Raw genomic sequence first — 14,784 nt, forward strand, 5'->3', positions numbered from 1 at the left:
TGATTTGCTACCACTTTTTCAGACACCCCTTAACTACAGTAGGGAGAAAACTGGGGATTGATGACCCTTCAGAAACTGCCCCCAGGGACTCTACACTCTTGATCTTAGCCAAAAGGCCAAGAAGTGATCCCAGGGACTCTACACATGCTATTGCCATGTGATTCATTTAAGGGACTAAAATGTCCACTGTGTGTGTTCTTCTTTTTCCAGCATTGCTGAAAGGACCCATCTGTGCCAAGCAAGCTGTGCCTGTAAAGTAGTGTCCAAGGACAATGTGCTCTGGCAGTCTGGGAAGGGGTAGAGATAGCCACCTAAAGCTGCTGTTCTTGACAGAGGCTTGTAGATTTCTTTTTCCTTGAGGACAAAAAGTTAAATGAATGCATAAATGTTGGAGGAGGGAGATAAATTATTTAAAAATTTGATTTAAAGATCTTTGTAGAAGGTGGTGCTGACATGTCACTTGAACCCTTTACAGATGTATTATCCCTAATTCTTGGAAGAGAGGCTCTTAAACAGTCACTTCATAGTCACAGTGCCAACTTAGAATTATTTAGGACCACCAGAGACCATCTGAATTCCAAAAGAGCCAGGGCTGTATGCCAATAGGCATTTGGTAGATTTTCCAAATTCAGAAATATCGAAGACTAGGGAAAACAGCATATGGATGAAGTTGGCTGGCCTGGAGTAAACAATGAGTATTTGACATGAATCCTGTAGATGAAATAGAGCTTTGCATCAGAAAATGTAATGATGTCATGGAAATAATTTTTCATTCATAAAATCATTGAATGCTCTCATGTTACCCCAGAAACATGTCTACCTTATCTAGCTATCAGTGATGTCTATGATATCTGGCTTGGCTTAGTTTGCTCATCTATATCAGGTGCTAATAAACTAGGATGACTAACCAATATGGCCCGTCACCATCTGGTAATGTAAATCATGTTATACTGGCACATAGCTGTCCATTCATTCACTCAGGCATTAGCTGCCTTTGTGCTTCTGCCACAGAACTGAATAAATTTCCTGCAGAGCCCAAAAAAACTTACCATCTGGTCCTTTCTAGACGTGGTGACTGACCTCTGTAAATAGCACAGGCCTAACAGACAAATGCACTGGTGTTTCTACATGCTCCTAAAAGGGCATTCAAGAACCTCTCTGAATGGAGACATGATGGATTGAATATGCTTGGCCCAGGGAATGGCACTGTTAGAAGGTTTGGCCTTGTTGGAGTAGGTATGGCCTTGTTGGAGTAGATGTGGCCTTGTTGGAGTAGGTGTGGTTTTGTTGGAGAAGTGTGTCACTGTGAGGTGGGCTTAGAGAACTTACTCCTAGCTGCCTGAGGATGCCATTCTTTTCCTGGTTGCCTTCAGAACAAGATGTAGAACTTTCAGCTCCTCCAGTGCCATGTCTATCTATCTGGTTGTCCGCCATGATGATAATGGACTGAACCTCTGAACCTGTAAGCCAGCTCAAATTAAATGTTGTCCTTTATAAGAGTTGCCTTGGTCATGGTGTCTCTTCACAACAATGGGAACCCTAACTAAGGAGGTATCCAGGGGGAGATGATGAAGGGCTTTGTTGGAAAACCAACAGTCAGCCCTTGCCGTGCTCACCATGAAGCCTTAGTGTTCTAAGGAGGGCTGTTTTTCCATGAACTAGGAGCCTTCAACATGATATTTTCTCTTCCTTTGTCCTTCTAAATGCCTTGACTTGAGGTTTTGTTGAAATACAGCAACAAATCTGAGACCTGATATGCTCTAACCATAAAAAAGGAGGCAGTGGTTTTGGTCTTACATGGAGTGATGAAGGGGTCCAAGTCTAGAGCACATCAATTTTATATCAGTAGCTCTGACATGGCAGAGTGAGTGTCCCCACTACCAGCACCAAAACAGCAGAGTGTTCCCACTGTGTGTTTGGATAGATGCAACTCTAGAAGAAAACCTTTAACAACACCCATATGCAAAGTGAGTTACTTCTTTTACATGCAGAGATGACTGGCTTTGTGTGTTCTCTCAGCTTGGTCCCATAAAGAAAACAGGGAGCAAATGTCACTCTCCTGGGGTTCTAGACAGGCACAAGATTCCGAATGCCATCTGAACCAGAACAGACAGCGGCCACAGGATGCTGCCAGAGTGTCATTCAGCTGTGTCAGACCTCAGCTTGCTCCTTAGCTGACATCTTGACATGAGTGCATTTGGGCCATGCTTGTTGCAGTACAGAGTGATTTTGTTGTCTGTACCTTGTGTTGTATAGTGATCATCTCTCTATAAGCAAGCCTTCTCTCCTATCCTCTTGGGAAGGAGTCCTTTTCAGCACAGCCTGAGGTCTCTCTCGCAGCTCCACTTAAAAGAAAGATGCTTATGTGTATTAGCCACAGGAAAAGGTCACAGTAACACTAGGAATGGTGGCAAATTCCCTAGCCTAAGAGGCAGCATCTCTCTTTGGAACTGAGTTTGCCCCTCAATAGATTTTATCTCTTCTTGCTATCCTGCTCCTTAGGGTGACCCAGGATATGCCTGGATCCTCAGTACACAGTGATATCCAAGCTGGAAGGCAGGACAACAACTCCATGGTACATTCATATCTCAGACTCGGGGCTCACCCTTGACTTGATTCCAAACTGTTGATGTGATTGTTGGATTGTTCCATGTGGCACATCTGCCCCTTTGAGAAAATGTTCAGACTACATGCCATTCTCAAGGCCTTGTGTGATTTGTCCAATCTGGTTGGACTGTTCCCTTTTCTCCAGGGGAGAACACAAAGACCATTTCTTCTATTCCATGCAATAACATACCCAAAACACCCACTAATAAGAATTATGCAGCCTAATGAGACCTTCGTAATCATCGCCTAGTCAGGAAATGGCATGATATCAAAGCTGGGCACCTGCACTCACCACCGCCTTCCTCCTCACACCTGATAAAGATGTGTGAAAGGTGTTTACTCTTGAACATCAGATAAATAGACTCGAGCAGAGTTTAATTTTTGTGTTCAATCTGTTTTCAGGGTCCCATTTATGAGATACACATCAGGGTTTTTTTGTAGGGTTGTTTGTTGGTATCCATTGCTCAGTAGGTCTGTGAGTTATTCTTTCAATGGGAGACTTGAGTTTCAGGAATGTTTAGGTTCATAACAAAAGGGAGCAAATACAGAGGTTTCCTGTGTGCCACAGCAGTCCCCTGCCACCTCCTCTATTATCAGTAAACCTTGGGGTGTGGTACATTTTTACCATTGCTAAGCCTGTCTTGACAGTATCAGCTGGTGGCCATTGTTTCTATGGGAATTTAGTCTTGGTGCTGTACAGTCTTGGTGTTGGGCACATGTAACACATATACCCTATGACTCATCGTGCTTTCACTGTCTTGAACTCTGTATGCCCCACTTTTTTATCCCTCCCGTTTTTTTGCAGCCACAGAACTTTCCTAGCCTCTGTGGCTCTCTCCTGATTTCTGGTGTGGTTCTAGCACCACTACATGCTTCCCTTTCCTGCTGCCTTCTTTCACTCAGAAATGTGTTTCTGTCTTTCCATGGCCTGGTAGCGCCATTGTTTTTTTTTTTTTTTTAAATAAAATACATTCTTGAAGAATTTCACACATGTGTCCAGTGAAATAGAATCATAGCCACTACCGATTTCTCCTCCTGATCTCCTCAGTGAAACTCCCTCTGAATTTCACATCCTCTTGTTTCTGTTTTAGTAATCCACTAAGTTCGATTGATGCTGCTTATTACATAAAGTTGTGAGGCCACCTACTGGCTCAATGTGAGGCCATCTAGTGGGGCAAGAGCAACAGAACCCTAAAGAAGAATATTCCCTCTATCAGGAGCTATCAATCACTATTCAGTTAGGGTTCTTGCCTCTCAGGTTATTTCCTACCCATGTGTGAGTTTTGACTGGCTGAATCATGTGCAGATAGCCACAGCCTTCAGGAGCTGAGCCATCCAATGGCCCTACCGTGACCCAGAGGCAGTGTTCTACGGCCTTCCTTGCTATCCTCCAGCTTTGAATCCTTTCTGTGTTGTCTTCTGCAGAATTTCCTGAGCTTGGAGGTGGGGGTAGTAGGGGGTATTGAAAGTTCACATAGATGTTCCACATGGGACCATGCTTCAGTTAGGGTTTCAATTCTCTATAATGAAACACCATGATCAAAGGCAAGCTGGGCTTACACTTCCACATTGCTGTTCACTATCAAAGGAAGGCAGGACAGGAACTCAAACAGGGCAGGAACTTGGAGGCAGGAGCTGATGAGGGCATGGGGAGGTACTGCTTACTGCCTTGCTTTCCCTGGCTTGCTCAGCCTGATTTATTATAGAACCCAGGACCACCAGTCCAGGGATGGCACCACCCACAATGGGCTGGGTCTTCCCACATTGAAAATGCCTTACAGCTGGATCTTATGGAGGCATTTTCTCAGTTGAGGTTCCCTCTTTTCCGATAACTTTAGCTTGTGTCAGGTTGATATCCATTGGAGATCTGCCCTTTTCTGAAGAGAAATGGGGGAGGAGTGGATGGGGTGGTGGGTAGAGGAGGAGGGGCTGGGAGGAGAGGAGGGAGGGGAAATTGCCCTTGGGATATAAACTTTTAAAAAAATTATAAAAGATGAACAAAAACAGGAAAAGTTTCAGAATGCAGTTTATGGTAGCTTAATTTTGACAGTTGTAGGTTCTCTCCTAAGATCCACGAGTTCACTAGATGGGAATATGTGACACTAGGATTCTAGTACCAGCACCTCCCCATGCCCTCATCAGCCTTGCCAAATGGACCTTAAAGCCAATTAGAGAACTGTTGGCTACTTTCAAGATATGGATGCCGCAGCTGGGTCTTTAGGTGTATCTTACCATGGCAGCGGTTGTTACAGTTTATAGGAGTCCTACATATATAGGACTATTGATTTTGTCCCTCTCTTGGCTGCTTCCATAGGACTTTGTGGTATGGGAGCTAAACCACAGGTTAGAGTCAGCTCAAATCTGGGTCCTGGCTCTGAAGTATAGGGTGCCTTCAGGAATAGGGATTCACCTTCAGCCTCAGAGAGGCAGCCAAAGGCAAGAGCCTGTAATGTTGTAAGAGTCCTTCACACTACCCCTGACCAATAGTTCAAATGGAGGCTCCCATGCTTGGTACTAGGTTTTTGTTTGTGTGGTGAGTACCTCTACTTCTCTGTGTTGTGCATAATTTTAGACAAATATAAAAAGATATGACTCCTTGAGGCTTTATCAGGTTTCCTTGGTGGTGTTTATATTCTTTCTTCTCTCTCCTGTCTTGATTTCCCTCCCATCTATCTGGTTAGAAACCCCCACCCCACATTTTTCCAAATTTCCCCTTCATAGCATCTGTATCATACTATTTCCCTCTTTAGTCTCCTCCATGGTCCCTCCTAGTTTCTATGGTTACCACTGGTTATATACTCATAAATCAAGATTTGAAGCGAGGATCCACAAATGAGAGAGAATATGCGATGTTTGTCTCTCTTGTTCTGGTTTACCTCACTCATTTTGCAGTTACATCTTCTTACTTTGATATCTACATGCAGAAAATTAGACCCATAGCTATTGCCCTGCAGAAAAATTAACTCCAAGTGGATCAAAGACCTAAATGTGAGTGAAACCTGAAAGATAGAACTGTTGAAAGAAAACATAGGCAGTACTCTGTAAAATACAGGGTATGATACACTTTTTAAAATAGGACTCTATTTGCCCTGGAATTAAGACCAACAATTGATAAATTATATATATATATATATATATATATATATAAACAGTGGGTTAATATCCAGAATACATAAAGAACAGATCTGAACAGAGACTTCTCAGCAGAGTAAATAAGGATGACTAAGAAATAGCTCAACCTTAGCAATTTAAGAAATGCACATCAAAACAACTCTGAGATTTCATCTCACCCAAGTCAGAGTCTCTTAAGGTCAACAAAACATTTGGCAACAGATGCTGGACGGGATATGGGAAAGAGGGAATACTCACTGACTATTGGCGAGAATGCAAACTGGTTCTACCATTTTGAAATCAGTATAGAGAATTGTCCAAAAACCCAACAATAAATCTGCCATAGAGCCCATCTGTAATACTCTTTGATAAATGCCCGAAGGTTTTGACATTGGATTCCATAGATACATGTTCATTTCTTCTCCGTTCACAATAACTAGGATATGGAAACCACCTTAGTGTCCTCCAACAGGTGAATGTGAATAATAAAATGTGGTATAAACACACACAATGGGATATTATTCAACTGGAAAAATAAGAAATAAAGACTAAGGAAGTTTTAAAGGAAGACTGTAGAGAGAAACATCTCAGAAGCTTCAGGAAGTCTCAGAAACTAAGATACAGTAGGTTCCTCCCCTCATCAAATTGGCATAAGGAGTAAGAATGAGCAGACCTGCCAATCCGCCTGAAGATGTATATCAGCCACAAAGAGGCTCAGACTAACTCTGCCACCTGGAAAAAACACTCTAACCTGAACCACTTCCTGCAAGTTGTACAATGAGTCCCAGGTTCCCAAGTTTCTTAAGTCATCACCAATGCTAGAGTGGACTTTTGGTGTTCCTGTAAGTAACCTCTCTCTCATATTACTGTGAAGAATGCCAGTAAACTCACTGGTTAATCAAAAGTGGACTTTGGTGGTAGTCTTTTTTTGATCTGTTGTCTGTCTGGGTTGAGTAGACGTTTATTCATGTCTCTCCAGTGTAGTAGCACAGAAAAAATTCCCTTCTTGACACCTAAAGACTGTTCTCTGAAGTGTCTTTGAAATTAGTGTTAGCTTGTTTTATTTTTCTTTATTCAGTTATTTTAACCTGTTTGTGCATTTATATTCAAAGCATTTCCTATAGGTAGCATTTGATTGAGTTTTTTTTATTATTTTGCTTAATTTTTATTTATTGCTTATAAGTTTTTTCTGTAGAATTTGTATTCTTTTTATTTGTGTACTTATTTATTTTTATTATATTCAACACAATATATATAGATATTATACCAATATTAAAAACGAGGGACATGTTATTAAATGAACATAAATACATAAAGTCTTTTTGTTTGTTTGGTTGGTTGGCTTGGTTTTAGTAGAGCTTAAATTTTGGCTCTTACTGTGGTACAACCCCAAAATAAGAACAATTTTTAGACATTGAAGTTTATTGTAATAAGGTTGTACTTCAGTGTCCCTCACATCACCAAAGGATTTTACCTCCATAGTAGATAAGCTAAGAGTTGACAGTTCTGCTGCACCAAGGAATGAATTGTAGGCACAATTATTTGGATACAGATTTCCTGCTATTGTCAAAGCTATTTGACTTGAGTGATTGTCTTCATTCTTAGCCCACAGGGAACGGGGTACATTCATTTAAGAAATGGTGTATGCATTGAGATGGTCTATCCATGAAGTCATTCATCAACTGTTTCAATGAACAATAGTTCTCCTTGGAGGGTGGCACAGACATTAGGTGACAGGAAGATTCTGGCTCATTGGCTGTGATGATTTTGAAAAGCATTGATCTCAGAAAAAGAGTAACATATAAGGTCCTCTTCTTCAAAATTGATACAGTAATTAAAAATAACAAGCAAAGCCTTCAGTCTCACTCTTTGTTGTTCTCTTACAAGCCACCTCCCAAATTAATTGTCTACATTTCTTTTGGCTGTATAAATAATTTTGAAATATGTAATCTGTTCTGAAAACCATAGTATAGTGTGAAAACATCAAATAAATAATTCTACTAATAAAGAGCCTGAGATAGGAGAAGTATGATTTCAAGACCATTATGTGGTATACAGCAAGACACTGTCACATACAAACAAGCAGAAAGTGTATATGGATTATACAATATTGGACCTATTTCTCCAATTACCAAATTAGAGAGACCACTGGATGTCAGCCAGCAAATTTCTAATTCCTCATATTTTTTAATTTCAGTTAGTATATGTTGGTAATATTAATTTTCATATTAAGAGATATTAAGGAAACATAATTGTTCCTTCGGGTTATTTTTGTTGTTGGAGGTGGAATTATGTTTGTGTGGGTTTGTTGGAAAATTACTTTCTTGCTTTTTCTAGGGTATAGTTTCCCTCCTTATGTTGGTGTTTTCTATCTATTATCCTCTGTAGGGCTGGATTTGTGGGAAAATATTGTGTAAGTTTGGTTTTATCATGGAATATCTTGTTTTCTCCATCTATGGTAATTGAAAGTTTTGCTGGGTATAGTAGCCTGGGCTGGCATTTGTGTTCCCTTAGGGTCTGTATGGCATCTGCCCAGGATCTTCTGGCTTTCATAGTCTCTGGTGAGAAGTCAGGTATAATTCTGATAGGTCTGCCTTTATATGTTACTTGACCTTTTCCCCTTACTGCTTTTAAAATTCTTTCTTTGTTTAGTGTATTTGGTGTTTTGATTGTTATGTGACAGGAGGAATTTCTTCTCTGGTCCAGTCTATCTGGAGTTCTGTAGGCTTCTTGTATGTTCATGAGCATCTCTTTCTTTAGGGAAGTTTTCTTCTATAATTTTGTTAAAGATATTCATTGGCTCATTAAGTTGGGAATCTTCACTGTCTTCTATACCTATTTATCCTTAGGTTTGGTCTTCTCATTGTGTCCTAGATTTCCGCTGGTCCCAGAAACTCCTGGTGTTTGGACAGATGTTGTGTCTTCCTCACCTCTTATCCTATGGTTGAGTCTTACTTTTGATCCATTCTGACTACCTCTATTCCTTTGTATATGTTCTCAGTGCTTAGAGATGGGGTTGGATAAAGTTCTACCATGCTTGTTGAACTTTGCTACTTATTACTTTTCCCTTATGCACTTTAAAACCATGTATTTTAATCACCTCTGTCCATCTTCTCTCCTCTCATACCCTCACTACTACTCTCCCTCCCAATTCAATTCATTCCTTTGTTCTAAAGCCATTGAGTTCATTTGCATGTCCAGTGTATGCGTGATGTAGGGCCATCAACTGAAGCATCCCTGATGTTCTCCCTCCTGGGTAGTCATCAGTTATCAATAACTGCTCAGGTAGTACCCGAGTGTTTGTAAGCCCCATTCCCATTCATGCTGGAATTTTAATCTGCTTGATCTTGTGCAAGTCTTTCACATATAGTCACGTGGGTTCCTGTGTGAAATGATCCTGTTGCATCCAGAAAACACCATTTTCACCGCAGTTTTTCACTACCTGTGTCTAGTTAATCTTTCTCCCCCCTTTTCTGTGATGGATCCTTGAACTTTGCAAGGAGACTGTGTGGTGTAGAGGTACCATTCAGTTTTGAGTGCTTCACAGTCATGGATTCTTTCCATGTTGACCAGTTTGGGTCTCTATAATAATAAAGATAGGGCTGTGTCATTAACAGAATAATAGTCTTAGGTTCTCCTCTAGGACCCATGACCTCCCTAAGCACAGGATCTTGGCCAGGCATGCTTTTCATCGTATGAAGTAGCCCCAGAGTCAATCAGAGAGTAGTTGGTTGCTTCCAAGATAACTGTGTCACTATTATAGCAGTGTAGCTTACAGGAGTTAACACCTGGGTAAAATTGCAGATAACTTTTTGCCCTTTGTAGCATGCATTGCAGTCTCCAGTCCTATGAAAGCTGGCAGTAAGGGTAGAGCTTCTAGGTCAGTACCAACTCAACTTCCCTGTCCCAGATGACTTCCCTACCCCCTTCTGCTACCTCTTTCTTTGGTGAAGCTTATAGGAACAGTTTTAAGAGGCCATTTTTTTCTCCTTTCATAGCAAAACCAATTCTATTTCTTTTGATTATTCTTCTCAGTGGCTGTCTTAGCGTTTGGCTTATATGCTTACAACGAGTCCAAATCTACTTTTAAATAGTGGCATGCTGCTTCATGCGCAAGGTGCAGGACATTATAACAAAAAAATCTTTATCCCTTTCATCCCCATCTCACTGATGGCATGCATTCTTTCCACATGGGCATGCATAACTGCAGAAACACACATGCAAACAGGAATAATTAAATACATTCTTTTTATTGCTCATCAGCTAACCCTCTTATTGCAGTAACCAAATATCTGACAGGCAGCAGAGGAAGGTCATGGGAATAGAGTCCATTGTAGCAGAGAGAGCAACAGGCGCATGAGGTGACTGGTCGCCACGTCTTACCTGCAGTGAGGAAGCAGAGGGAAGACCCAAGGGATCTACTTCTTCCAGAAACTCTGTCACAGGCTCCAAAACAGTGTCACCAGCCCTAGACCAAGTGGGCAAACACACAATATGGGAGGCGTTGACATTCAGACCACATCTTACTTTGAACAAATTAATGGTCAAATTAATTAAGAACAAGGAACATGGAGTCTTTATGTCACTGTCCTTTCTGACTCTCTGCCTTTATCCAGAGTGTCTGACCTTGATTATATAATCTCTTCTCAGACATGTTTACGGGATCCTAATTCTTGCAGGCTTTGTTGTCTAAGTAATTTTTATCTTTTAAAGAATAATTTCAGATTCTATAGAATTCTCTCTCTCCTTGTCTCCCCTTTCACCCTCTTTGTCTCTCTTGCTTGCTCTTGCTTTCTCTCTCTTTGCCTCTCTGTGTGTCTCTCTCACACTCTGTCTTTTTCTGTCTCTGTCTTGCTTTCTCTCTTCTTGCTTGCTCTTGCTTACTCTCTCTCTCTGTCTCTGTCTCTCTGTCTCTGTCTCTGTCTCTGCCTCTGTCTCTCTGTCTCTCTGTCTCTGTCTCTGTCTCTCTCTCTCTCTCTCTCATTCCTTGCATGCTTTGAAAAAGTCAAATGTCATTCCTTGTACATTATTTTATTTTAGAAATAAATTTCCCCAAGCTTTCTGGATTCTTTCTTTATCTCTTGCTTTCAATAATTTGAAATTTTATGCCAGTGTACAGTTTTATGGAATGCATCTGGCTTGGTTTCATACCTGACATTTAAGTTAAAAAATCTCACCCTTATTAGTATTTCTTCTGTCTGGTTGTCTCATTGCTGGTATATTAGTCGTTCCAAAGTTCTTGGGTGTGCGACTACTCTTTGTATTCCATTTGGTTTTGGTTTTGCCATTCTGGAGGTTCTTATGGGCAACCTACTAGGGTTCAGAAGTTCTTACCCACGTCCCTTCATGCGCCTATCCGAGGCGGCATTCATTTCTGTCACTTCGGGTTTGAGAGCTGGCGTTTCTTTTCTAGTTCTTCCCCTTATGGCTCTTACTGTGTTTACACTGCCCATCTGCTCCTGCATGCTGTCTGCTTTACCCATGCAACTTAGAGCATCTTCCTAACGATTGTTGTAAATCCCCAGTCTGCTGATTCCCATCAGCAGCCGTCTCTGGAGCTTAGTTTCCAACCAGCATTTGATTTCTGTTTTGAGTTTAGTTGTCTTTTTATATGCCTTGACATTTTCTCACAATAGATAGACATATTGGGCTTCAGAAAAAGAATGACCATAAGTAGCCCTAGTGATGTGGTGAGGAAGGGAAGAGGCAGACTGTGCTATACATTTGAGAAGTCTGGGACTGGGACCCAGTCTTCATGAGCCAGAAACTCTAGCTGTGATGCTTGTATGCTTATCAGCCCCTCCTTCCTGGTAGTTGGGCCAAAATGTCAAGAAAAAGCTAGAAATAGGTCTACTGTATAATCTAGCTATAGCATTCTTGAGCGTATGCCTAAAGGACTTCATGTCTTACCACGAAGAGCCCTGGTCATCCATGTTTGCTGCTGCTGTACTCACAGTAGCCAGGAGGTAGAAGCAGCCTAGATGCCCATCAACTGATGAAATTATTATAATGATAACAGATCATGCATCTGTTAAGAAGAATGAGATCATGAGATTCACAGATAAATGGGTAGAACTGGAATCATTATGAGGGAGGCAACCTAAACCCAGTAAGACAAATGTCCCATGGTTTTTGCTCATTCGTGGATGTTAGCTTTGAATCTTCCTATATGTGTGTCTCCTTTGAACTATCTATTGAGTTTAGGAAATTAGTAAGGGGTCATGGGAAGGGGCTTTCAAGGGAGATAAATATAATCTATCAGGGTAAAGGGGGACACATAGAATAGGGAGGGTCAAATGGGGTGGGAATGGGAGGGCAGGGTGAAGGAGAGAATAAGAGGGGGTAATTAACACCATAGATCTTTAAAAGCATAAAAATTACTTAGACAACAAAGAAACTTTCAGAAATTACAGTTCTAGAAGATGCTTGGCATAATTAGAAGTGTAAGATGACCACCCATGAGCCCGAGAACCTGAATTTCATCCCCAGGACTCACATGGTGGAAAGAGAGAGCCAACCCAAGAAAGTTGTCTCCCGAGCTCTATGTACACATGTGTACACACACACACACACACACACACACACACACACATACACACACACAACCAACCACAAATAGGTAGATAGGGAAGTGAATAGACAGATAGACAGACAAACAGATAGGCATATATACAGATAGCAAAGAAGAAAAGAGTAAAATTATATTTCTGGAGCGATAGCTTAGTGGTTAGGTGCACTAGGACTCGGGTTCAATTGCCAGTTCCCACATGGTAGCTCACAACCTTCTATAATAACAATTCCAGGGGACCCATTGCCCTCTTTTGGCTTGAGTGGACACCAGGGTACAGAAAAATAGGTTTCACTGAGGCAATCTCATGCATGGGTGTCAGTGTTCTTTGCTCTTCGTCAGCACAGCTTCTCCCATTTACCTCCCCACCTCCCCTTCCTTGTCTCAGTCCTCTCTCAGTCTTCCTTTCTGTCGCCACAACATGTATTTCTCCACTTACCCTCCCTCCCCCTCCTTTCCTCCCTCTCTCCCTCCCCTCAGACCTCACTTTCCTCTCTTGCAGTTCTCTCCTTCTCTCACACTGTCTGCTTGTGTGTCCATTAAATCTGGATTCTGCACATAGGACACGTTTCTCGGTTTCTTTATCCATTCATCTGCTAGTGGATATCTGGGTTCTTATGAGCATGCAACAGTAAAGGTGGATCTGCGAGTATCTCTGTGCTGGGCTGAATTAGAATCCTTTGGGCACATGCCTAGCGGTCATGTGGCTGGCTTGTGTGGTGCTTCTATTTTGTTTTTTTGGACATATTAATTTTCATAGTGGCTATAATAAGGTTTATATTCCTACCAGTCATGACCAATGACTTCTTCCCCACCTCCCACCTAGCAATTGTTTCCATTTTACTTCTTGATAAAATCCATCTGACTGGGACAACTGAGGTGGGGGGTGGGAGAGTTAACTCTGAAGGCAGTTTGAGTTATCACCTCCGTGATGACTAAGGATAATGTTTTTGTTTGTTTGTTTGTTTTTCTTTAACTATTTATTGGCTATGGGGGAATGTGGAAATGAACTTGGTGGAGGAAGAAGTGAGACAGAGAGCAAGGGGCCACAAGCTCCAGGGTTTCCTGATCCACTGTACACAGTGTCTGATCTGACATGGCTCTCCTTGGCATGCCCGTGAGACAACACAAAGGACCCAAGGCCAGGGTGGTGACTGCTTCTCCTGTCTTCATAGAAATGACCCCTGGGGGTGGGGGGGGGATTGTACCCTCCCATTACAGGCTCCTGGACAGAGGAGTCAGATTCTGCTGAACAACGCCAGTTGTACCAGGATTTGCCCTTAAATATATAAACATGTCATAATTGGTTTAAAAGCTTTATAATATAATAAGCTCATGTAATAAGCAATAAAGTTAGATCTGCACTCTAATGCTGGTCTCCAGAGTCTGGATCCCGGGCAATGTGGGCTCCATCTCATCTCTTTTCCCCCAACTTCCCATTCCCTGTTCCCACATTGACCATTTGTATTTCTTCCTTTGAAATCCATTCATAAACATACGTTAGCTGTTCCATTCATAAACATACTTAGTTGATCACATGATTTGGTGTTTGGGGATACAACGTTCTGAATTCTTATAGACTCTGAATACTAACTCCCTGTTGGATGTATTTTCCCATTGAGTAGACTGTGTCTTCATTGTGCAGAAGAATTTATATTCTGTATAATCCCCTTTACAGTTCTCATGGTTTTGTGTTACTCAAGTCTTTTAAGGAAGTCCTGCCTTGTGCCTATTTCCTGAAGTGCTTTTCTATATTTTCCTCCAGCAGTTTCAAAGCTTAGCGAGTACCTTGAAGTCTTTGATCCACTCCGAATGGATTTTTACTCAGGGCGAGTGGATCCACTTTCACTCCTTGGCTTTTATATAACCAGCTTTCCCAGCCTTGTTTGTTTCCCTGCTCCTTGTTGGAAAACTGAACGTTAGAGCAAAATAAATGAGAAGTGACTGTGGTAAGCCCACAGGCTACCCTGTGGTCACATGGGGAGCAGTACTAAGGAGATCTGTGAGCAACTCCTCAGTCCTCAGTACACGCGTCCTCTGGAGTTGTGCCCAGCTCCCATCAGACAGCTCTCCTAACTTTGATGATCACTAGAAAGTGTGCATCCTGTCAGCCACTACAGCCTCTAGCATAGCATCTTTTCCAAATGTCTTATGCCATCTACTGACAGACCTGACATGCCGTTCCCCTGACCTGGAGGGATGCTACCAAGCCTGTCATTCTGCTTCACTCCCAGTCTGTAGGCTTCCAGAGAAGGCAGGCAGAATAATATGTTATTCCATCCAGTGTCATTGGTCCCCAGTTCCAAACACATTACAGTTCCTGCTGGGCCATCTGGCCTTGCAGTAAATACCCAAAGAAGTTTTGATAGAAAAAAGTTGGGCAAGATATGCTGTGGGGAGAGATCTAAGGTATTCCTTGCCTGCTAAAAGATGAACCCAGGAGCGTATTGGTTGGGGTGGGTACAGATGATCAGACTCTCCTGTGTGACACTATTCTC

General features: G+C 41.8%; 1 protein-coding gene across 1 annotated transcript in view; it reads left to right on the forward strand.

Annotated features, from left to right (window-relative positions):
- Positions 1–14,784, forward strand: part of Sh3rf3 (SH3 domain containing ring finger 3) — a 314,320-nt gene that overhangs the window by 176,055 nt on the left and 123,481 nt on the right. The gene's annotated exons all lie outside the window — the stretch shown is intronic.

The sequence above is a fragment of the Mus caroli genome, chromosome 10 (genome assembly GCF_900094665.2).
Source record: "Mus caroli chromosome 10, CAROLI_EIJ_v1.1, whole genome shotgun sequence".
Taxonomy (NCBI): Eukaryota; Metazoa; Chordata; class Mammalia; order Rodentia; family Muridae; genus Mus; species Mus caroli.